Source organism: Frieseomelitta varia, unplaced genomic scaffold, assembly GCF_011392965.1.
Source record: "Frieseomelitta varia isolate USP_RPSP 00005682 unplaced genomic scaffold, Fvar_1.2 scaffold_598, whole genome shotgun sequence".
Classification (NCBI taxonomy): Eukaryota; Metazoa; Arthropoda; class Insecta; order Hymenoptera; family Apidae; genus Frieseomelitta; species Frieseomelitta varia.
This window is the reverse complement of record NW_025110365.1, coordinates 46,595-59,634: the sequence shown is the minus strand read 5'-3', so window position 1 is coordinate 59,634 and position 13,040 is coordinate 46,595. Positions and strand designations below refer to the sequence as shown.

The 13,040-nt window shown below is 37.6% G+C and overlaps 1 long non-coding RNA gene across 1 annotated transcript; it reads left to right on the top strand.

The window, feature by feature from the left end:
* Nucleotides 1-8,044: 8,044 nt before the first annotated feature.
* LOC122534442 lies at nucleotides 8,045-10,061 on the top strand. Its single transcript, XR_006307902.1, has 3 exons — nucleotides 8,045-8,058; nucleotides 8,808-8,809; nucleotides 9,938-10,061. It is a non-coding gene; the product is annotated as an uncharacterized LOC122534442 (long non-coding RNA).
* The last annotated feature ends 2,979 nt before the right edge of the window (nucleotides 10,062-13,040 follow it).

Below are 13,040 nucleotides of genomic sequence, written 5' to 3'. Positions count from 1 at the left end.
AATTGTTTATAAGATGTCACGTCCCGGCTGGTCAGGAGTAATGACAGCGGATCGCCATCGCCTGCCAATGAACAACCTTCTGACGATGAAAGAACACATGCTAAATGAGTCTTCATTGTCATACTCATTTTTAAGCAGCCTCTGATAAAGAATCTCCACACGTCTCTTTCTTCCGCCATTTTAATTTGAATTTTTACGTTCTTAAAATATAAAAATTAAATCTAAATTAAACATAAAATGATCCAACTGTCATTTATGTACATTTGGTATTTATTTCTAGGTTTTAAGAAAACTAAATTTTATCAATCTGAAAACGCGCTTTTCGATTTTCAAAATTTTTTAACCCTTAGACAAAATTAAAATTAATTTGAATGTTTATAAAAATGGATATGAGAATATTTAAAGATCTGAAATTTAACAGAATGATCTAAAATGATTGTACATTACACATGTTTTCAGAACGGGAGAGCTTCAGCTAGTATAATAAATAAAATCTTTATTATTTAAACACGGGAAAATACTGACTGCTGAGAAACACATGCAATTGTTGCAGAGATCAAGGAAAGACCAAAAGATTTTATTTTTGCCATGTTGGTGTATGATCATTTTATCAAACATAAGGAAAATTTCATTCTTTTACAGATAGAAATATCTGAAATCTGTTATTACGGTCTATAGCAAAGGCTAAGTGTCGTATTCATACTTTATCACTTTAACGTATCTTCATATCATTCATCGCGAAATATAACAAAAAGTTATAAACAATTTTTCAACTCCTGGAACATCTAACATTGCATTTTTGAAGAAAAACTGAATCATTTATAACGTCTTATAAATTTATTTTGACAGATATATAAAGATATATAAAGAAATCGATGACGCGGAAACGCGTTATGCGTACTCAAGCAAAGAACTTCATTGGAGCATCTATGTGTTATCCGCTACCAATGTGTTAGTCTATTAAATATATTTGTCAATTTCATCTATTGTTAGATTTCTGTCATTTGATATGTCTGTTGTTATCATTTCAGTTTTCTTTGAATTTGGGCCAGTTTGCTTTATTGTAATTACATTTTATGTTAAAATTGTTTTCGTCTATTTCGAAATGTTTGTTCGGTTTTAGTGATATTTTCATGGATACGATTCCATGGTCACTGTTGTATATAAAGGATTTGAGTTTGTTTTGTGCTGACATATCATGGAATTGGAATCTATTGTCCGCTATGATTGATCCGCCTTTTGGATACAAGGGAATTTCTGTCTGAAATGGTGAAAATCTGTAAGTTATTTGATTTGCGTTGAATTATTTGTGTAGTGTTATTCCTCTATTGTTGTCTGTATGGGGTATCTTCCTTGTACTATGTTTCGCGTTGAGATCACCTGCCAGGAGAAAGTAATTGTTGTTCTTGTGTATTTCTAAAGTTTTAAAAATTTGCTTTAACTCTGTCGTGAATTCTTTAAAACTTTTATATTTTAATATCTTATGTATCTTTACATCTCAAAGAAAAAAATTTGTGAAATATTAAACTCTGTATCGTTGCTTTCTACGGTATTTTATAAAACAGTAGTCAAGATGCATCCTCGGCTTGTCGGGGCAAGTATTGCAGTAAAATGTTGTTTGATATCTTCCACCAGGTTTATTTTGTTGACCTTGCAATCTTTCTTAACTCCTGTTAGAATAACATGTAGCTTTCCATTGAAACAAAATTTATCGAAACTAGAAGTAGAAGTAGAAGCTCGATCACGAGTCTGCTGAAAATCTCCCAATTGGTCAACTAAAATTCTTACATGCAGTAAATGACTAAGCGGTCGTTCGTTTCTCTGCTTTTTTACTCATTTATATAGAATATAATAATTAATTGAACGGATCTCTAAACCTCAAAGAAATAGCTTACGCTCTTTTGATTTTTTTAATTAAACTTGTATCAGCGCGGCAATGTGTGATTTGATATCCGCGTGTCGAGGTTCGCTCGTTCGGCATTTTATTTCCGTCAGAGAGATATTAATTGAAAATGACTGACGTTTTTCAATCTTTGTATATTTGTGTTGTAATATAATGTGTTAAACGTATAAGTATGCGTGTTACGAATCTTGAAGATGTTGCTCTGCTAATACAAGACTGACTGGTGACACAAGCAAAGCCAAAGTGCAAAGATTTAGTCTTTGTTTTACCCATACCGATCCCTTCCACATCCTCACTCTCTCTCTAGTGCAAGAGAAAATGTAGTTAGATGGGACAGCGACAGAACAATTTGTAAGGTCTCGACAAGGTCGTTTTCCAAAACTACGTCCACAAACTACCTTGGTAGCTGTTAGGATGTTTTATGTTTCATAATTATCTGACCTGGCTGACCGATTCGGAATATTTTGTTCTGCTCCAGAACAGAACTTTCTTCTGTTTGCCACTATGTGATCATTTAAGAATGATAACCGAGAAAAATAATGTTTAGCGAGTGAAGAATTTCCTATGAAGCATCATAGGATAAACATAATATTCTATTAATATTCCATTTCATTTACATCCTTTTTGTTTCTAAAATATTTAAAGAAGTTATGAATCAGCTGCATTTGTGTTCGAATGTACATATTTGAAAGCATTTTTTTGAAATATTTAAAAAACTTATTAATATTTAACATAAAAGTACTTTAAAATTTGAATAAAATAATTATTCATAAGCAATCTAAAGTAGCTTCCAATTATTAAGAAAAAAAGGAAAAAACCAACATCACACACGGAGTTTCCAAGCGGACACCCATCTAAGTGTTATCCGTGCCCAGCACTGATTAACTTTCGTGATCGGACGAGAACAATTTTTGATTTTAGATATTTTACTACAAATATGATTATATACATATACAATAAAATATAACAATAGTTTACATTAGTAGTACCTACTTATTTTAAGCTTAACCTACTATTTAGAATTAGGCACGTGTTGGATAGCCTGTGTTCAGGTTTAATATAGTGGTTGTCTTATATAGTTTTGTAGTTATTAGCTTCTTAGTTGGTTTAGCTGTAGCTGGCTTAAAGTGAGATTAGTATGTAGGAAAACTTAAGTTGTAAAAAAATAACCTACTTATGTTAAATGCCGAACCGTCCAAGATGTGACTTCAGGTACTGATTACTACTTAGTTAATACTTATTCCTTTGGTATTTTAAAAATTTTTAATTTTTGATATGGTAACTCATACTTGCTATTTGTTGGCATGTTGTTGTATTTGATGTTGGTGATGTTTTCTGTTAGCCTATTATGTTTTAATTGTTTGTTATAGAATTTTTCTGCTATTTCCATTATATAAACTATAATGAAAGGCATACGAGTGTCACGGTGTGACGGTGTCGAAATGGGAGGAAAGAAAAAACAGCGATAAAATGATTCCCGTCCGTGGAGCAGGAACCGCACTGAAGAGAACACCTTTTAAACTTGCACTAAATTTCCAAAAACAAAGAAAAAGACACCTCGAATTATTTTATTCGGATGTCACTTCAACCCTTATTCGTTGAAAAGGAACGAGTGCAAGACGTAAATAAAAAGATGTGAACCAAATGAAGGAACTAAACTGAAAATTTTATTACGTTTTGCATACAGTTTTTCGGTAAAGTGTGGTAAAAGGGGATTTCCCAAAACGATGTGTCGGGTGACACTTCGTGAGCCCCATACCTCCAGGTGCCAGCCGGACTCAAATGGTCTGCATTACACGAGCTTGTTCGTGCAGTTCAGAAATTCTGACATACCTTCTTTTGTTCAGAGCTAATCTCAAACATTTGTTTTGATAGGTTAGGGGTTTTAAATTTGTGATTGCTGCACCACACCACACCACGCCGCTGCACATATGTTATAATCGGACGTAGTATCATTTTATATATGAGGAGTTTATTATGACTACTAACTGCAGAACCTTTTATCATTAATGGATATATCTGTTTCATGACGCTATAGTTTTTTCTCAGGACTGTTTTGATATGTATTTTATAGGCGAGCTTATAGTCGAGATTGACTCCCACGTATTTAACTATTTTTTTGACCTGGCTTATATTATATTATTATGCACCATTATTGGCTGGATGATACAAATACCTTTTTAGCGGAAACAATTGTTTCTGTTTTCTCGGTATTAATCGCAATTTTCCACTTTTCGTAGTAACGCTATAGTAAGTCTACATGTATTTGCACTTGTTTCGCAGCGACTAATTGCACTAAAGGAATGAGCATATATTGCCGTGTCGTCTGCGAAAAGCGCAAGATTCGTCCTTGAAAATTTTATTATATATATTATATAAATATTAAATATTAAATAATTGTGGTCCAAGAACGGTAAATAGTTGTGAACTTTAATACTTGTGGGCAATGATTTGGTATTATTTACAGTTACTCTAAGAATTCTATTACTAAGATATGAATATACCAGTCTTACAATTATGCTAGGATAGGCACTTGAGATCATTTTATAGATTAGTCCATCAATCCATATCCTGTTAAACGCTTTCTATATCTAAAAGTACCATCACAGTGACTTTGTTTTTGTTATAATTTCTTTTAATATCGTTGATAATTCTAACTACTTGCTGTACAGTGTTGTGTTGTTCCCTGAATCCAAAATGTTCATCAATTATCTGCTTCTGTTGTTTTTTGTGTTTCTTGATTCTGTTTAGTATTATTCTTTCTGTGATTTTGCTGAGGTTGAATAGCAGACTGATTGGCCTATAGCTGGCAGGTTTTTCAGGATTCTTTCCAGGTTTTAATATTGATAAAACTATGGAAGTTTTCCAGCACTGTGGGAAGTAGCCAATTTTGATGATTGCATTAATTGTGTATGCTATTTGCACTAGCACTTTTCGGCTGATATTTTTCAGAGCAATATTTTGTATACTATCATCCCTGGGCGCTTTTAGAGAGGACATTTTCATCATTATCCTCCTAATTTCGGCTGGTGAGGTAACGGCTTTATTCTTTATTAAGTCGCTTGGAATCTTTAAGGCACATGTAGTTTTTTACTGTTTTTTATTATATCTTGTTGCTCAGGCGTGTTATTGTCTAGTTCAATATTGTGTACTTTTTTATATTGCCGTGCTAACATTTCTGCTTTATCTGCATCTGTTACTGCTTCCTGTGTGGTTTTCTCTAGCGTTGGGATGTTTTTGTATTTTCTTTTGAACATTTTTGAACACTCTCCATTGAGATTTATCGTAGATGTTTAATTTTATGAATTTCTTTGTCCAAACAAAATTTCTGTGTTCTCTTATTGTTTTCGAATCTGGTGGGTTTGCTGGTTGCAGATGTTTTTATATAATAAATTCCTAGTCTTTTGCCAGAGTCTTTTGATGCGGTTGCGTTTCTTAATGGCTAAGATGACTATCTCGGATAGGCGTTCTTCTTCTCTCTTTATCTCTACTTTTGGTATCGTTTCTTCCAAAGAAGTTTGTATATTATTGGTGATTTTTTTCTGTTTCTTGTTCAGTGTCATCTATTGTGTATATTTTGTTATTTATATGTATTTTCTGTTCCAATTTTTGTCTATATTTTACCCAATCGGCTTTTATGTAGTCATAGCATTCTTTTTCGGATAAAAAAGTGTTTGTAGCAGTTGCCAATTTTGAACAGTATGAGTTTGTGATTTGAAATTAGTTCGTTTAGTACTTCGGGTCCAATAACGTTACATGCATTTTTGTTTACTGTCAAGTCTATAGTAGTTGTTGCCATTCGCTGGGTAATGGGTAGGTTCATTTGGGTACATGATGCTGCAGCAGTTTGTTAGACTATAGTTCTATAGCGTTAGTCCGTTGTGATTATTAATATGGCAGTCTCAAGCTTTATGTCTGCAGTTTAGGTCACCGAACTATGACTTTGAAGGCCATAGCGCATCTAGATCTTTCGTTTCGATGTCGTTCGTAGGTCTATTATAGGCTGCTATTATAATGCACATTATTGGCTAATTTAATACTGACGTTTTTTTATGACTGTATTTCCCTTGATTTTTACTACTTTGTAGAGTATATTATGCTTAATCAATATCAGAACTCCTCCCGCTGCATTTTATCTGCTGTATCTTTCACAGTTATAATTTCTTATTGTGAATTTGTCTTTAAGGCTAACTTTTATTTCGCTTATTAACATTAGATTTACTTCAGTCCTATTCAAGAATTCGATAAAAACGTTTGTTCCTGACACTCTTTGCAGCTACATATTACTAGATTAAATATCGCCATTATTGAGTTGAGTAAAATTACAAAATGTTTGAAATTTGTCTGTTAACTGGTGGTTTAGTTCCCTGACTAGTTCTAGCATTTTCCGTACATCTATTAGGCTCTTTAAAGCTGCCATTTCATATGATAATGCAGGTCGCTTGCTTGGTTATTTTGACTACTGTGCTGCCTGTTATAGTTATTACTGTTTACTAGTACTTCCTATGTGAGATTATGTTGGGCTCTGGCATCTTTGTTCAATTCTTGACTTCTTCCTCTCATGCGGGATTTGTTTTCGTTTAGTAACGGAAAATTCATTTTGTTGTTATCTATTTGCCGGGTTGGCTGTTATCGCTGGAACTGTAATCGGTGTTGGGACGCTCCTGTCGTGGCTATCGTCTTCTTATTTTTGTTTATCCATTCCAGTCGTTGTATGTACGCTGGACATTTAATGGAATTCGCTGAGTGATTGTTCCCACAATTAGCACATATAAGTGATTCATTGATATCTTTTGTGCACTCGTTGCTTAAATGATTACCTGCATACTTGAGGCATTTGGGTTTGACGTGGCAATTCGAGTGTGTCCCCACTTCTGGCATCGATGGCACTTCATTATTGCTTTCTTATTAATGTATCTTTCCCATATTATTCGCATAAATGATAGAAATTTTACTTTTTGATTTAATGTTTTGATGCTGACGTTGTCTTTCGTTCTAATATATAAAGCGGTTTGGCGGTGTCCTTCATAGGATTACATTTGAGTGCTTTGATGCCAAGCTGCTGGAGTTCCTGGGTGATGTCTTTTGTTGCTAATTCAGACGGCAATCCATGGATTACGAAGACCCCTGTTTTATCTATTTTGTTGGTGTAGGTGTGATAGTGTGTGTTTTCATCTAGATTCCTAATTAGTTCACTGCAGTCGCTAATTATAGATGTATATATGCTAAATCTGTTGGTTGCGTATCTCATGAAAAATTTTTCTTTTACGTACATTTTGATTTTTGCTATTAATTCGGTATGTGAGTTATTATTGCCATGGTTTACTACTGGGGGTGGTTTTTCTTTCTTTCATGTTGATTCCTCTTGTTTGGATTTGTCATTTTCCAAATCCATTTCCTGTTCGGGTTCGTCTTCATTAAGAACTGCGAATCTGTTTTTCAGAGTTATGCGTGATATTTGGATTTTGTTCATTTTTTCGTTATCTCTTTCGATCAGCATTCCTTTGCTTTTATTATTGGTAGCTAGGATTAGTGTACTAAATGAGCTACCATGTCCATCTGTTTTATCCTGTCCACGTGGTGGACACTCTTTGTTGAGGTTATCCTTCTCTGCCAGTTGACTATCTGGGTCCGTAGTTATTTTTATTGTCACTTAGTCCAATGATTTAAATTAATTATTAAATTAGTTATTATATGCAATCATTTAGAATTCACTTTTTTAACTATAATGACACTAAGTTATGTTACCGATGCTCAAATAGACGTTTATTTTGTGCCAGTATATACAATATTTACATATGTATAGAAAGCATGACGAGTAAAAGCTTAGCGGTTTGTAGTATTTTTAGATTAAAGGCTTCAGCCCTGGTGCACGTACAATCTTAAGATAGAAATTTGCTACTTGCACTTATTGCTACAATAATAATAAACTAGCGCTAAACTATGGGGGTTACATTTTTTTCTTTTTTAGTTTCATTATACAATAAGGCACGGGATTGTAATAATATTTTGGTTGGTGTAAGGGAAGGAGAATGGGAGCTCTATTCTTATATATAATGTTTTGTATTAATTATTGATTATATGTTCATTAAATATTATAAAAAATGTCTACAAAATTGTTGATCTTGTGTTGCACTATATAATTATAAATATCTGTAATACTCCTTGTTAGAAATGTTTTGATATGGGTTATCTTAAAATTAGCTTAAATTCTATGTTGAACGTTGCCTTCTCTTGCTTGTTTGAAATGTAGACGGAGAAAGTTTTGTTTTGTCCTGGAAACTTGATGGCCGACTGCCTTTTGTGTTCTTTCGGATATGTCACAATAGTTTATTTTTTGGACTAGGTGCATTCTAGATGGACCCATAAGGTAATAGCGAATAGTACTTCATGGGACCAACTGGGAATAGTACTGTCCAGGGACGCGTGCCTCACATTGTTTTCGCATATTTGTTGGCCTTTGTATGGTACCCAAGACCAGGGGGGCGCGTCCTCTACAATTTCTTCATTTGTCATTCATTCATTTATTCTGTTTACTTTCGTTCCTTCTAAATCAGTCTTATCAAATAACCAGACTCAGTCTTTTCTCATATTTGTTTTGTTGTAGCCACCAGTATTTTTTAGAGTTGCATTGGACTTTCGTGTTATCGTCTGTTAGTTTGTATTTGAATCGGATTTTGGGGTCGTTTGTTGATAAGTTATCGTTGTATGATATTGTTTTATTCTAAGTTTTTCTATTGTAGTGATAAATGATTTTGTGATTTTCGCTACCTTGTATGTGTGATGTACTGTCTAGGTATATAAATGATTCCAGTGGTGTGTTTTATTCTCTCGTTCGTGCGGGTTGAAGTAGATTGAATGGAGTATTAAACTGTTGGAGTTGATGTTGGGTATATTTGTCCAGTAGTTTCTTATTAATTTTAGAATGAACAGGTCTGTCTTCATTATTTTAGCTTCATCTTCTATAGACGATGATTGCTTATCATTTTTGCAAAGTTTGATTCTAGCGTTCTGTATTTGTTTAGACGAGTTCTGAGTTATTTATGCTCGAACAAGCGCATCTTTTCTATGGTGCTAGCGTTGATATTAAACCATATGGGGCAGCCAAAGGTTAATATCGGCAGATTAATAATTTGCAGCATAGAAGTTTTACTCTATTGTCGAAGTTTTTTGCGTAAAACATGCGCTCGTTTGCTGCGAATGATCTTTATGCCTTGTCAATTTGTAATTTGACGTGTTCGTCGTGGCTTATTGTGAAATCCAGATGTACGCCTAAATAGCGGATGACTTTCTTCTGTGGTACTCCATTAGTGGGTTTTCATGAATGCCAAATTTTTTGGTGTTACTTTTTATAACAAAGTTTGCATCGAATATTCTTGAGATCACGGTCTGAATAATATGGTTTCGCATTTTTGGATGAATATTTTTAATTTCCACGTGTGGAAATATTCCTGTATTTCATTGAATTATTGTTATAATTGAATTATTGTTATAATTTTGACTACTGACGGCTTATCATCTTTGATATTATCCATGTATCGTCCGCGAAAACTATTATTACTTTTTGCCGTCGCTGTTTAAGTTGTATATACATCTGGAGTAAGTCGTTGATGTATATTAATGCTGAACAAATGGGGGAATTTACCCTGTTGGAAGCCATTTTCTACTTTTGTATGTTCTAGAAGTGGTGTGTTGTTGAATGTGCATATTGATCTGTTGTTTAGTTGATCTTCAATTATTTCATGACGTAATTGATTGATTTTATGTTTAATTATGTTTGATAGTTGCGGTTTGCTCATGCGATTTTGACTGACTCGAACTGTGCTCCTAATATGAATAGTTTGTCTTGTGTTTCTCAGATGATTAAATTTTTGTCTTTGTTTGTCCGTAATTTGTCTCACTCCAAGTTTGCTTTTATAATTAGGTCTGTGTGTCAGTTCGGTATCTTTGTCAATGTTGTTTTGTGTTGAGGTGCGGAAAATGCTATTTATTGCTGGGACGGGGTCTTTCTGTTTCTGAAGTGTGATATTTAAGATTGTAGCGGCCTATAGTTCCTTGAGTACGAGTTTCGAACACCGACTTGTACAAGCCGCAAGTGGCTGTGCGCCTAGCGTCGAAGTCAATCGATATTCGATGTTAAGCAAACAGAGTGCGGAACACCGCTAGGATGGGTGACCGTTCAGCCTAGCGAGTAGTTATAACAACAAGCGTCTGGGATAAGGGGTCGTCGCTGCCATAAGCCCCACTGATGATGAGTCTAGGCAGCGATTCTGAAACGGGAACGCACAACCTTTCCTTACCCATCACCAAAATCCAATCCTTCCATCTCCTTCCTCCATCCTCGCACTAACTGTAGATAAAATGTAAATATGTAAATACCATAGTTATTTACCTCCCCAAAACTGGGGTGACCCCGTACGTGATCAGTGTTTAGTGCAGTAAACGATTCAAAAAAAGACTCGAGATGGCAACACGCATCACCGACATGGAATACGTGAGAAAGCCGCAATTCCGCTGTTATTCTGATCGAAGAAACCTGATATGGTTTAAGCAACTCGACATCCACTTCGAGGCAAACGAGGTCAAATCAGATCAGACGAAATTTTCGCGCTTGCGTATATAGATGCTTCGAACGTGGGCGAGATCGCTGATATAATCAGCAATCCGCCTGAAGAAGACCGTTACGAAACGCTGAGGACAGAGATGGTCCGCCGCTTCAGCGCGACGTGTAGAGCAACCAGTTGCAAAGACTGTTCGAGCAGGAGGAAATGGGTGCGGACACTGTCGCATGAGGACGACGTTAGCAGGTGAAGCCGCGACAGAAGAAGAGTTCCTGAGGACTATATGTGGCTAAATAGATTGCCACCAGCAGTCTGGACGGTCGCGAGCGCGTTGGACGTCCCATTAGAACAATTAGCAGTCGCGGCAGATAGAATTCATGAAACGATACCAAAAGCCGCGGAACCGAACACCATCCGGAGTCAAGAGAACGTGCTGCAAGTCGCGAGCACCACTAGGCACTCCGAGACGGACGAGCTGCATCAAGGGCTGAACGATCTCCGAAATCGGGTAGCCGAGCTTGCCAAGACTTTCGCCCGAACCACAGCACCACAAACAGCGCGATCACAAAGTCACGATCACAAAAAGCGGGCGGAGAAGATCGAAATCGCCAGCAACGAGAGACCACTGCTGGTACCATCAGACCTTTGGAAACCGATCCACAAAATGTCGGCCGCCGTGCAAGTTCCAATCGGGAAATGGGGAGTCCCGACACTAGATACAGCTGACGGACCAAGGACAAGCTGCCTTTTTGTCACCGATCTCATGACGAAAATAATGTTCTTAGTCGACACCGCGTCGGACCTGTGCGTACTACCGCGTACGTGTGTGAAAGGCCGAACCGAGAAATCGACATACAATGTATGCGGCAAACGGGACTACCATAAACATGTATGGTATCAGGACCCTCCGGCTTGACGTTAGACTTCGACGAGTGCTCCCGTGGAAATTCGTCATCGCCGACGTGGCGAAACCCATCCATTGGAGCAGATCTCCTAACCACTACGGACTACTCGTCGACCTCCGGCACCGCCGACTATTGGACACCACGACATCGCTTTTCTCAACTGGAAGGATCGCCACTGGAGAACCGGATTCAGTGAGGACCATCGTGAACGACTCACAGTACCACCAGCTCCTCGCCAAGTACCCGGACTTCATGAGACCGACAGCGATCCCGCGCAAGGTAAAGCACGATGTCGTCCATCATATTAATTCACGACGCCCGGTCCGCTAGTTCATTGTAGACCGCATAGACTTGCGGATATGTATAAGATCGCGCATACCGAATTTAGCAAACTAATGAGCCAGGGACACGTCCGCCCGTCCAAGAGCCAGTGGGCTTCCGCCCTACACATGGTTCCAAAAAAGGATCACGGATGGCGACCCTGCGGCGATTATCGCGCATTAAATTTACGAACGGTACCCGATCGATATCCGATACCACACATCGAGGACTTTTCGCGAATGCTCTCCGGAAAGAAAATATTCTCGATCATCGACCTGGTGTGCGCTTACCATCAGATACCGGTCCGTCCTGGGGACATACCGAAAACAGCAATCACAACACCCTTCGGTTTGTACGAATACACCGTAATGCCATTCGGATTGAGCAATGCTGCGCAGACTTTTCAGAGGTTCATCGATAGTCTTGAGGGGGCTCGATTTTTGTTACGCGTACCTAGACGACATTCTAGTCGCCTTCCGAGATGAAAAAGAACATTGTGAACACCTGGAACAGCTGTTCGCACGGCTAAATCAGTATGGCGTGGTAGTCAATCCAACGAAGTGTGTATTCGCGCAAACCGAGATAAAATTTCTCGGTTACACGGTAGACGAAAACGGAACGAAACCGCTCGAAAAAGTCAAAGCGATTTTAGATTTTCCTAAGCCGGATACCGTAAAACAACTTCGTAGATTCCTGGGTGTGATGAACTTCTACCGAAGATTCATAGCCAAGGCCGCGAAACTGCAAGCCCCGCTGAACCAGGTTTTAAAGGGTCGGAAATTAAAACGAAATGCTCCGATCCAATGATTCGCTGACGCGGATACAGCATTTCAAGCGCTGAAAGATGCGCTATCGAACGCCGTGTTGCTAGCACATCCATCGAATCGTGCGAATCTCGCGATTATGGTGGATGCGTCCGATTTTGCGCTAGAAGCAACCCTTCAACAACAAGAGGAAGGTGCGTGGTGATCACTAACCTTCTTCACGAAATCTTTGTCGTCGGCACAGCGCAAGTATAGCGCCTACGACAGAGTTGCTTGCCGTTTATTCCACGATTAAACAATTTCGGCACGCGGTGGAAGGACGATCGTTTGCTGTGTATACTGACCATAAACCGTTAGTATATGCATTCAAACAGAAACCAGAAAAAAGTACGCCACGACAGTTCCGATATCTTGATTTCATTAGTCAATTCACAACCGATATCGGACAGTGAAGTGGCAGACGCACTTTCTAGAGTAGAAGCGGTGACCGCGGCACTAGATTTCGAACGTCTAGTCCAGTCACAAAATTCAGACGAGGAACTAAAGCAATCCCTCACCGCGTCTGGCACTTCGCTGCAATTAAAAA